Source organism: Heloderma suspectum, chromosome 1 (genome assembly GCF_057233095.1).
Source record: "Heloderma suspectum isolate Gila_16-S chromosome 1, 16-S_ref, whole genome shotgun sequence".
In the NCBI taxonomy this organism is placed as follows: Eukaryota; Metazoa; Chordata; class Lepidosauria; order Squamata; family Helodermatidae; genus Heloderma; species Heloderma suspectum.
The window spans coordinates 246,653,955-246,666,551 of record NC_139458.1 but is presented as its reverse complement, the minus strand read 5'-3'; the positions used below and the strand labels follow the sequence as shown (position 1 = coordinate 246,666,551).

At 41.3% G+C, this 12,597-nt stretch overlaps 1 protein-coding gene across 9 annotated transcripts in view; it reads right to left on the bottom strand.

The window, feature by feature from the left end:
* The window catches only part of EHBP1 (EH domain binding protein 1), a 367,326-nt gene that overhangs the window by 183,248 nt on the left and 171,481 nt on the right, over nucleotides 1–12,597 (bottom strand). The window lies entirely within an intron of this gene.

Genomic DNA, 12,597 nt, shown 5'->3' with positions numbered 1-12,597 from the left:
AAACTGGGTCTAATTCTATTTAAGCCTAGATAGTTGGCTATTTAGCATTTTAAAAACCATCACATCTCCTGCACCAAAGTCCTTGGATATACTCGAGGAAGAATCACTTTTGTGTTCTTTGTACATTTACACGGGTGCAGTAGAGAATATTGTACACTGTATTTCTTTTGTAAGTTGCTCTGAGAATTCATCTGATTAGAAGAGTGGGGAAGAAGTAAATAACAATACTAATAATTTGTTTACTGAAAACTCATATCACTGTGCTGAACATCTAAAAAGTCTAGTAGCTTGATTTTTTAATTGAAGACATAAACTGCGTATCATCTGGTATGGGTTGGATACAAAAGTGTCACTCCATCTGTAGAAGGGTGTTTGAATGAGCAGAAGCTTCTGCAAATGGAAGGGGGATGATTTTTGTGGATTCATCCCTCCCCTTGTAGCCCTTGAAATACTGCTCTGGGGGTACTCTAGAACAGCATGAGAGAGGGCACAGTGGGGAAGATGCAGTGGGGAAATCAGCGAAAATTAACTGCCCCCTTCGATTTGCTGAAGTCCTCAGAAGATGCAAGGCCTTTGCATTCATGATAAGGTACCTTTGGATATAACCCTATTCTTTAGACCAACTTCTGTCAGGGATCATGTATACCTTTAATGGAAGCAAAATACGCTCAACCAAATCTCATTGTTCTCAGTAGAGCCCTCAGTGAAATCAGTATTAAGAGCTGTTTTGGAATTCAAGTTCCACTATTTTTTTAATAGTACTTTGAACAATTCTTATGACTCTAAAAATATCTTCCTATTTTCATAATGTATTTCTACCATATGGAACTCTCTCCCCCAAGAGATCCACACTGCCCCTTCACTGATGGCATATCATCTCCTGCTGAATACCTCTTTTTTAATTTATTTAAGCAGGTCTTTGGCTTATGGATTGGATAATTTTCCTGCTGGTCTGTCACTATAATTTGTTGGATTTGTATTGATTTTATTTTCTGTTATTTTGATGATTTCATGTTGTTTTAATTTGATTTGTATGGTACCTTAAGTGGTTGGAGTTTTGAGTTAGAAAGGTGGGGAATAAACAAAGTATTTTAGAATATAAATGCATTTACCACCAACCCTCCCCTTGCGGTTTTCTTTTTTTTCTTTTCTAGATGGGAAGAAGCATTTACTAGAACAAATACATATTAAGTTAGGCTCTGAAGCACTATGTTTGCTAATTATATAATTAGACCTTTGGGAAAAGGAAAAACACATTAAAGCAAATTCAAAGCCCAATCTATGTCATAGACCACTTTACAATGGGGCTGCCCTTGTTTATTACAGAGAGAAGATGTGGATCTAGATAAATGAATGAAAGGAGAAATGGAGACTAAAATAACTAGGTTGCAAAGTGAAGGCACCTTTGAGGTGTTCTCATGTCAGGGCCCATCAAATGCGAAAACACGAACAAAATCAAAGCTTAGGGTGATGTCAAAATAAACAAAAGGGACATGCTCTACAGAAGACAAAGATGGAAAAAGAATAGCATTCACATTGGAACAGAAGACTGAAGAGTGCCTGTCAATCATTTAATTTTACTGACAACCTTGTTGAGTTGTCTTCAAACATTATGGAGTTCAAAGGAAGGTGAAAATAAAGATGAAAAAAGATAAGAACAAGGACGATACATTATGTGGGAGGTCACAATGTTTTCTTTTGTTCTACAAGTTACTTGGGGGGGGGAGTTAACAAAGACAGTATGTTTTGACAATGAACTACCTGACCCTCTACAGCCTTCGAATTAAGAGAACCAACATGCACTGGGGATTTCTCAGCGCTAATGGTGACTGGTGAGCTGTCATGAGTAAGGGGCTCATATTCACAGAAATAAAAAAAAGATGGTATTTGTGCGGGACCACTTTTACGATAAGGGATTGCAACTCTTAAAGATGTTTTGCCACATTTAATTTATTAAGCAAGACATATATTACACACACAGTTTATTTTAAATGGAAACCACAGAAATGCTGCATTTTTCATCATGATATAATCAAGGTATATTTAAATTGGTTTTAGATGTTTGTCTGATCTGCCAGTTGCAATAAAACCCAAAAGAACTGTTGTCACATGCAGAGCTATAGGTTCAATCTACACATTCAGAAAACGCATACTGAGCAGACCCCTAGGACTATATCACCTTGGAATACAAGTAAGGAAGCCACATTATCAAATACTTCCCCTGTCATCTGCTCTACCCAGAGAAAGCTACACTGTTAAGGAAAAGTGGCGTAGCTTGTCCCTGATACACTAGTTTTCTGTATGTTTTGAGCTATGGAGGCTTTTTAATGTGCTCTTTAATGTGAGAAGAGCATATGAAACATGATTCCCTCACCTGGATTATGTAATGGTACAGTTCTCACAGGGCTGTAAAAACTTGATTTTCAGAACACAAGAGTCAGCTTTAATGTTATCAAAGTACAAAGTGAAACTGCAAATCTAGAAGTGAATACTCAGTAGGATTACTCCATATTTATTAATAAATAGCAGACAAAAATTGAGCACCCAAATCTGAATGGATTTTAAGACACTTTGATTCATTGACCTGGTTCTCATGATATGGTGCAGCTTGGTGCAGATCAACGAGCTGCAGTGCCCACTGGCGCCACTCTGCATATCCAAGTCCTGCTTGGGGATTGTCATGTCGTGCGAATCCAGTAAATATGTATTTTGTGAGGGTTATGGTCTGTTCTAGGGTTATGCAAGCATTGTTTAACCCTCATATAACCCAGCACGACAACCCCCAAGTGGGGCTTGGATATGCAAAATGGTGGCCGCCTCCACTACAGCCTCACTGTGGTTTAAATAATCCACAGTGGGGCTGTTCTGTCATGCGAACTGGCCCACTGAATCCTTACAGTAAGAGCTTTAACTCACTTTAAATTAGATAAAGTAAAGTAAAACCATGCTTCACGCATATCATGTAACCAGCAGGGATATAACCCATCTCAGAAGGCACTCAAAATATACTTTAGAGGTTACCTATTTCCAAAATTTTTAAACTACTCATCTAGTCTGTGCTGTCACTACATAACAAAAGTCCCCCACCCCTACTGTAGAAACTGGAAGAAGTTTCTAGGAGAAGAAATCCTAGCCCCCATTCAGAACTCTGGGAATGCTTGCAAGAAGACTAAATCTAAGAATATACTGATAAAGGAATTAAGTAGTTCTGCAACTTTGCAAAGCCTGGTAAAAAAATGTCCAATTCATTTTTGAATACATCTGAATAGTTACTTATGAAGCAAACATTGTGGATCCCAAGTGAAGAAAGACCAATGTCAAAATACACACCATGCTGAGTATATTTCTGGTCTTTTGTTTGTTCTAGAGAGACCAGCTCACATAGCTATTTCAGCAGAACTTGCAGGGAACCAGGTTGAAACCAAACAGATCTAAGGCATTAGTTAGTTCTACAGTAGAACTAGGAAACAAAATGAAATAACAGGAAGCTATAACTAAGTAAGGAATTAAGTGTTGGGAGAAACTGGGAAATTTAATACGACAATGAGTTATACTGAGAGAACTGCAAGTGGTGTTGTTTGTACAACAGGGCTTTTATGTCCCCATCTCTGTATAGCAACCCTAGCACCCAATCTTGAGGGTGGGGAACTCTTGGGAGCAGTATGAAATATGGCGATGTGTACAGCTGTTGGAGTGGGCAGTCAGCAGAAACTGTGCCCCCTCTCATGTGAATGGAGGAACCTTTTATCTCACAAAAACATCCTCTGGATCCAACCCATTAGTTGTGTGGTTGGCTGATCAGCTATCTATATTAGTAAGTAGTTTTTTTAAAAAACAAGTTGTAATGAACAGGACATCAGCTCGGCCCATCCAGCTGTCGGTAAATAAGCTGATAACTGCATCTTTCTTACATAAAGTTACATAATTATATTCTCTAATTCGGTGTGATCATTTTCTCAGTGTACAAGAGAGATAAAGATTCTTTTTGGAAAAAAAGTCATGGCTGTATTGCAAATTAAATCCCTTATGGCCGCAGTCTCTCAGTGCGTAAGCCAATACAAGAGGCAGAACCTTAGCAATGCAACTGTTAGAACAAATGCTACAGAGGAAGTACTAGTATTAATACTTTTTAAAAAACGTATCAACATTGCTTCCTTGTCTGTAATGTTGTGGCAGCAGTGAAATGTTCTATAAACAATTGAGTGAGTGGGTGTGATGTCATGGAATGTTCAAATATTCTAACTTTCTAAGGAAATAAAACTGTCCACCAGAGAATGCTCATATGCAATTTTCTGTATTGAAGTGCAAGGTTAGCTTGGTTGGAATTAAAATCTGACACAGGCAATAGGAAAAGGAGGAGCTGTGTGGGCAACAGTTAGGGAAACAGTGAACTTAGAAGGGGAGTAGAAAGTGGTCCCAGGAAGCAGAGAAGGTCTCTAATCTAGAATGTGTTACTTAGAAGTCAGTCCCACTGAAGCCAAAACATTTACTTTCAGGAGCTGGGTGTAAGGTTCTGGATTTAAGTATACAAATGCACAACTGCATTATATTATCTGGTTAATTCTAATGTGTTAAAGATCAGGATGATAACCTTTAACGTTAATATGTTTTGCTTGTGATAAAGTAAGGCATCCTTCAGAACTCATTCTTTTTTTCATACAACTTTTAATACTTCTCCGTTCAATGGGCAGCTAAATGAGTGCATGCGCAATGACTGAGATGGAAAGCAATAGTGTCACAATGCCATCACATAAACCAAAGGGATTTCCCTCATCTCAAATACTGTGGGCAAGGCTGGTCACCCCATCTTAAAACAGACATACAGTAGGAAAAATAGGATGATCCAGAGACGCATGATGAAAATGATAAGAGATATGGAGAGACTTCTGTGAAAAGAGATTGAAAAGATTAGAATAGTTTGATTTAGAGAACAGACAAACTAAGAGTAAATTTGAAATACATGCTTATGATACATAATGAATTGCATCCAATGGGTGCTTCTTGTCCTCTCTGTAGAAATATATAAAAAAAGAAAACTTGAAATCTTACATAAATATATATTAAAACAATGCATTAATTTCATCTCAAAGCTCATTAGCACTTATTTTCATTGAGGCCTGGTGGTTAGTAGGTCTCTGAAAGGAGAGAAGGCAATTATACATATAAGGAGAAAAATATTGATTGAACAACCGAATTGTGTAATAACTGTAAGCATTCAATGCTTCAACAGAAAACCCACTGGTAACATTTGGGGAAAACTAGTCCTATAAGATTCTCCCATTTTATTTATTGATAGGAAAATCTAATCTATTTTGGCAATCCACGATATTCTGATATATTAATATATATAATGGAGCAAGTGTAGCTTGGATCCTTTGGAGCCCTACCTGTTTAGAGAGTGAGAAGGATCCTTCAAGACAAAGTATTAAGATCCAGTCTTAAAATTCAGTATTTTGTCTCCATGTATTCCAGTTTATACTTCTATTCAACAAATTAAAAATTGAATTCCAAATGAATTCAGCTGGAATAGCCATCATCTTCCAATTCTACAGAGAAAATTTTTAAACTGGGGTAGATTCACCTCTCTGTTCATTAATGTAACTGGAGTGGTGGAGGTAAAATCTACTCTTTAAACACCTTTTAAATCTCAGCAACAATGTGTACAAAAAATACCGTACAGGTATAATCCTATACTCAAGATATTCCTCCTCAGGAGCCGCAGGGTATAGCAGAAATCCCACAACACTGGCATAACCCAGTGGGGTGGCATTTGGGATGGGTTAGGGTATTTTAGAAAATGTTTTTATTGTAGAATTTTATTGTTTTAAACTGTTTTATTGTATGTTGTACATCGCCCAGAGTGGCTGGGTGACCAGCCAGATGGGCGATTAATAAATTTAATAATAAATAAATAAATAAATAACCCAGAGGCTAGCTGAAGTGAGTTTGAACTAGGAGATATGGCAGTGCAACTCCACAATGATATATCTACACTTCTGGTGCAACTATGCTGGTCCATATGGACCAAAACAGGGTGAAGAAGTGGGTGTGAGAGAGAAGGAATCGACATACACCAAATCCTAGACTCCCATAGATCCCAAACCTGCTCCTGGTGTAATGTAATACTGACTTCAGAGGTGATATAAACACCCTTTGAACTCACTGGAGGAAAAACCTATTGCACAGGCCACCCACAACAAACCTTACGTTTAAGACTAACTGTGCACCCAGTCAAGACCAACACGGCATTACAAACCTCAGACAAGAAGACTGTAGCTCAGATTATGGAAAGAGCTATACCTCTCTGGCCTCACGTTGTGCAAACTTAGGGGACACAAGGAGGAACTTTGATGATGGAAATTATGAAGAGAGGGCACGTTGTACAAACTTGGCTTCAGAACACATAAAGAAAAAGCAGATTGCTAATACTTGTCTTCTCAGAACTCTAACAGGTACTCCACCTCAGGACTCCAGACACAAATACTCAGGACTCCAGACAGCAATGTTCATTCAATTCCTACAGCTGGATATACAAGGACACAGCACCCCACACAGGTGACCTACAGAAAGGGAAGTCCATACTACAAAGTAGAACTGCGGCAAATGCCATTCACATCTTCCCCCTCTCCCTTGTGATAAGTGAACACTGTGTCTTGGCTAAACTTTATTGATGAAACAATGTTTCCTCAACAGCTGGGAGCAGTGTCTGCCATACAGGAGTCACAGAGGTAAAGATTCACCCCCACATACAGGTAAGCACTGTACTGGTGAATTCCAGGAACACCACTCCAACAAAAGCTACTACTGGCCAAATACTCCTGAGCACATTTGGTCTTGCAAGATCACAGCCTGGACACATGTTGTAGAACAAATAGACACTGCACATAAAGAGTTCCACTGCAACTCCCTTCAGGGGAAGGGGTAACTATTGTCTCAGTTATTACAGTCTCACCATCCAACTTTGGAGGGAGGGCTTGAGCAAGGGCACTGGAGAAGCACTCGAGGTGGCATCACTCTCTCCCTCCCTCTCTCATCCCCACAAACACCCAGTGTGCATCCAAGTTCAGGGATGAGGTGCTCCAGCTGCTACACATTACTTGCTACTTTGTGTCTCACAGGCAGTACCCCAATATGTGCAGAGAACAGGACCATCACCATGCCGGGTTCTGTGCAGACCACAAGTGATGCCCATAACATGACCAGCAGAACTGAACAGAGCATTTCCAGTTGTTCTTCCATGGGGCTGTCAAGCTACTTGTTTCAGCAAAGCTCCTGCACCTTGCAAGCTCCATGACAGACAGTAATGCAACAAGTGATGGCATACCTAGCATGGAGGTGAAACCATGAGGAACTCCCCATCTGCTACTCTACTATGTGTCATGCAGCTGTCAGACACACAACATCCTGACTGGGATGACTGGTTAGCAATTATATTGATATATTTTTCCAACTAGAACCCACTCCATTCCCAGTGCTGTTCTATAAAGGTGTTCACTTTGCTACAGCTGTTGTGTCTTTTTTTGCAAGGGGTTTGCAGTTGGGGATCCCTTTTCCCCAACCTAGTTCAGTCTCACTTCAGCTGGCCTCTGGGTGGGACACCGGCTGGGAAGGGGTCTAGGGACCTTGTTGCTACCAGGGCTCATGGTCAGTGACCACCCCCTTTGCCCACTCCAGCTCCAGAGAGTGTAAGGGGAAAACCTCTCACTGCCCACAAGTGTGATGGCAGTCAGTTGGAAGAGAAAGATGGCCATTAAGGTCCTCTGGGCTGATAGGCAGTAGGGCTAGCCAGTCAGGCAAACAACACAGGGGAGAGGAATGTCACTAGGGGTTCCAACGGGAGGGGTGGGTCAAAAGAGCTATGAAGTCCATACAGCATCGCCCCCAATTGGCTCCAAGTACTATACACTGTCTGATGCACCTGTGTTTAAGAAGCTTTTCAGTCTCTTCAGTTGAACGTCACAAATTTGACAATGGGATCTCCTGCATGGAAAACATAAGCTGTTTCACAGGGCTGTAGCTCCTTATACAAGGTATGTGTTCCTGACATATATGACTGGGTCTTTAGGCTGGCAGCTGGAGGACGTCTGTTGCTGTAGCTAAGTGGGTAGGAACCTGCTTGGTGGAGTATGCAGTGTGGGTTCTAGTCCTGCATGGTCCATCTCTTGTGCCTCTGATATGACTGCTGCTGGCCAGGCATGCAAAAGGTCTTATTCCTACCATTTCCATGGCTGGGTTTGAAGTCCCATTTCCTGTTCCAAACTTCATGCTCTATGTAGTGACCTAATGAATACTGCTCATGTGAGAGTGTGATTGTGGCTTCCCTTGTTGTCCTTTCCTTGCCTGACAAAAGCCCCCACCCCCCAAATTAGTCTTTCACACTTGCTTTGGAGAGGCCTGTGTGTTCCCTTTGCATTATGTGATCAAATGGGTGCTCATGAGTAGTCTCTGTATGGGAGTGGTATAAAGGGATTAACATCTCTGTATACAGGAATTCCTAGAGGTTCCCAGTTGCTGAGTTCCTGCTGTTTGCACCACAGCTAATGCAGAGAAGGGTGTTGTGGCATCATCAGGCATATATAAAGACAAGTCTTGCTGAAGAAGAATCAACATAGCTTCTGCAAAGGTAAGTCCTGTCTCGCTAACCTTTTTAGCTTAGAAAAAAGGTAAGGGGGGGCATGATAGAAGTGTATAAAATTATGCATGGTGTAGACAAAGTGGACTGAGATTTTTTTCTCCCTCTCTCATAATACTAGAAGAACCAATCTTTTTCAAATTATCCAGCATGGTCATCTAGAGGTTTGCACAGAACTAAAGAATTGGTACAGCAATTGTAGTTGAAAAGGGTCTTGCTTAGAAATAAAAATATAGGTCTATATTGAAACATAATAGTGTATATTGTATGAGACAGAAGGAAGGAAAGAAGCCACATACCATGTGCTCTTCTGTTCTCTATTTTATGCATAGAAAAACACAGCTATCCCTTAAAACCCGGATGTGACTTCAGTGGCACAGATGTTTGATGTTGGGGACAAATGAAAAGAAATCTTCACTTGTCCCTTTATGCTACCTTTTAATTTTCCTCTCCCTCCTTTCCTTCTCTGCTCTTTGATATCGTATTTCCACTGATTATTTTCTCTAACATGTCAGTATTTGCCCTCTTGGTGGTTATCATGGTATGTATCCAGAGATCAGGAGTTCTGAACATCAGTGTCACTACTACATTCATACTCTACTCCTGGAAAACAGAGCAGCCAATGTAAATTGTGCAGAAAGTAAACTCTCAGTGAACAGATTTGGCAAAATTATCAAAAGGGGGCGGGGGGAATCTAGAATTTCTATTTATATTTTTAGTACAGAAAACTGAATTGTTTGCATCTTCTTCCAAAATTAGGACAATGAGTCTCATACGACACAACTAACTATTAAAATAAATGAATGAATGTGTATTGAATAATAAACCTGATCAATGGCTTGAAAAGAAAAGCTTGAATTGTGTATGTAAGTTGTCAAATATAACCATCAAATTATCACATGGATGGTGAGTAATTAAGGACAGTACCAAATCTTTAGGTCAGGCGTGGGCAACTCAGAACCACCTTCTGAGATTTCCCTGCAAAGGAGTGGAGACACTGTAGAACAGTACTCAGCCCCATCCCAGAGAAACACACAGAAGGATATCATGGCTGATGGTATAGAAAGCCACCAAGAGGTCCAGCAGAATCAACAGGGACACACTTCCCCTGACCACTTCCCGATGTAGATCGTGCACCAAGGAGACCAAAGCAGTCTCTGTCCCATAATAACCAGGTCTGAAGCCAGATTGAAATGGATCTAAATAATCCACCTCATCCAGAAATCCTTGCAGCTGAGATGCCACTACATGCTCCAACACCTTGCTCAAAAATAGAATATTGGACACTGGCCAGAAATTATCCAGTACGGTAGAATTTAGGCAAATGTTTTTTTAATGAAGTCTCACCACTGCCTCCTATAGACAAGATAGAATTACACCTTGCTTTAAAGAGATAATGTCTCACCCTTACCCTTACCCACTTGGCCAGTGCCACTGCCCCGGCTGCTCTTATAAGCCAGGAAGGCCAAGGGTACAGCATATATGTGTACCTTCACTGCTCCAAGGATCCTATCCACACCCTCAGGCTGTACAAATTGAAAAGTATATTTTATAACTGGATACGCAGGGGCCAAAGTTCCTTTCACTGGACTTCTGTCCACAATGGCATTCAAGCTGGCAAGGATCCAACCAATTTTGTCTGCAAAATCTCGCACAAATTCATCACAATGGGCTATCAAGAGGTCCACATTTTCTTCTCATGGGCCACAATGCAACAGGCCTTTGACCACCTGAGAGAGCTCCATCTGGTGACTCTGTGCAATGTGGCAAAGAAGAACAATTTCTTTGCCACCACCACTGCCACAGAGTAGGCCTTCTAGTCAGCCCTAGCCTGTGATTGGTTGGACTTACTCTGAGTTCCTCCCCAACATCACTCTAGCCATCATCACATTAGTCTCATCACCATTAGCTTGCTGGAAAACCTGGGAGATGGTTTATCTCCATCCATGGGATAGGATGTTTAAGAGAAATTGTGTTTACTGCCTGGACCATTTCCCCATTCCAGAGGTCCACCAAGGCTTTGACACAATTACATACCATGATGATAGGAAAAGCCCCAAGAGCCATCAGAAAGCCATTTGGGCCTCCTGGGACAGACCAGCCTAATTGGTCCCCACCCCTGCAAAGGCTTCTAGTCCCAGTAAGTCTATCCCAGATCAGGTAGGGGATCTGATCATGACAACAGAGCATTCCTCCATCCCCAGATCACCATCATCCCACTCACCACAGAAAACAAGATCCAAGGTGTGCCCTGTCAAATGAATGGGGCAGATGTCATTTGGGACAGGCCCACAGAAGGGAGAATGTTGGGTGGCGGGATGGGTGGTACACCAACAGAATCCCTGTTCTGTCCTGAGTACCCACTTTCAGATACACACATTCAAAACTGGAAGACTCTGAGATGGGACACCTGGTCAGGGGGAGAGAATCAGGATAGACCATTGCAACTCTGCCTTCTGCCCCCACCCTCCACTCTTGCCTGCTGCAGCATGGAGAACTCAGGTAGGCAGAGCTGGGGGCAGATGCATCCAACCAAGTCTCTGTGATACAGGCCAAGCTGACATGCTCATCCAGGATCAAGTCCTGGATGGCTGTTGTTTTCCCATTCACCAAGCTGGCATTCAGCAGCAGTACCTTCAACCCATAACTAATAAAACAGGCACAAGTTGTTAGTTCTGTATTTGGGTTGGATACCGTGTCGCCAAAGTGGATATTCACTGGTGCAACGGGACTTCCTCATCCTCTCCTCCACTTACAGTCCCTGACAATTGCCCCAAATATGTTCTGGAAGGTCCCCAAACCCAGATTTGGTGGGCATGGGGGAGCTGCAGTGGGGAGGAGAAATTCATCTGGCTAGTAGTTTCTGTTCCACTAGCCGATGGCCTGCATTGGATCCAACGCTTTTTGTATTTTTATAATTAACTTGTATGTTTTGTACTAGTAATTAGGAACACAGGAAGCTGCCTTACACTGAGTCAGACTATTGGTCCATCTAGCCCAGTATTGTCAACACTGACTGGCAGCAGCTCTCCTTGCCCCACCTGGAGATGCTGGGGGTTGAATCTGGGACCTTCTGTGTGCAAAGAATGTGCTCAACCACTGAACTGCAGCCCCAACTGTTATCTTTGATGTCTATCTTTGATGTTTTGTATATTAAAATATCTTTTGATATGTTGTTGCATCCATTTAAATGGACCGATACTTTAATTCTTCAATAAAAATAATTTTATATGGTTATACATTTTGGGAGTACGAAGAAAAAAAAGCCATACAGAAATAGTGTAAGTCGTTCCATCACACAAGTATTCAGGACCCACATTTACAAAATTACAAATAAAAATAGATGAACTTACAGTGCAAACCTATACATGTCTACTTAGAAACAATACATTCGTCCGATTCTGTGACAACTGCATTTGTTCCCTATTAGCTTTTAGGAACAAACAAGATCTGACTTATCAGGCTTTACACGGCCTGCTATACCAGGAGACATGGCCTGGTATATGGCTTTACATGGCCTACTATACCAGCAGATGTCCCTCTCCTCAATGAAAAGTCATAGATTCCCCCCACGGAGGACATACAACAGCGGCTTCTCTGTAGTAGTTCTAATATTGTAGAGTGCATTGCCCATGGGAGTCTCCCTATGCTCACCCAAGCATTCTCATTTGGGAAGACTGCTTTCGAGGCTTTTTAAACAATTCCTGAGGACAATTTTATTGCTTACCTCATGTATTTGTATTGTTTTGTTTTGTAATTGAAAGCAATTGCTTTGTAATTGCAAGCTCCCTGAAATAATCTAATAATAAGCCAGGACCCCACTAAATGATGCTTTGTCTTTTAGCTAGTTTTGAATCTGTATGAGAACCATCCTCTTATCTCACAACAGCTAAGAATCCTTCAGATACTTCTCCTTGTTTGTCTCTTGTTCTTTTCCAATGAGTCCCCCCCACCCCCACTAACTT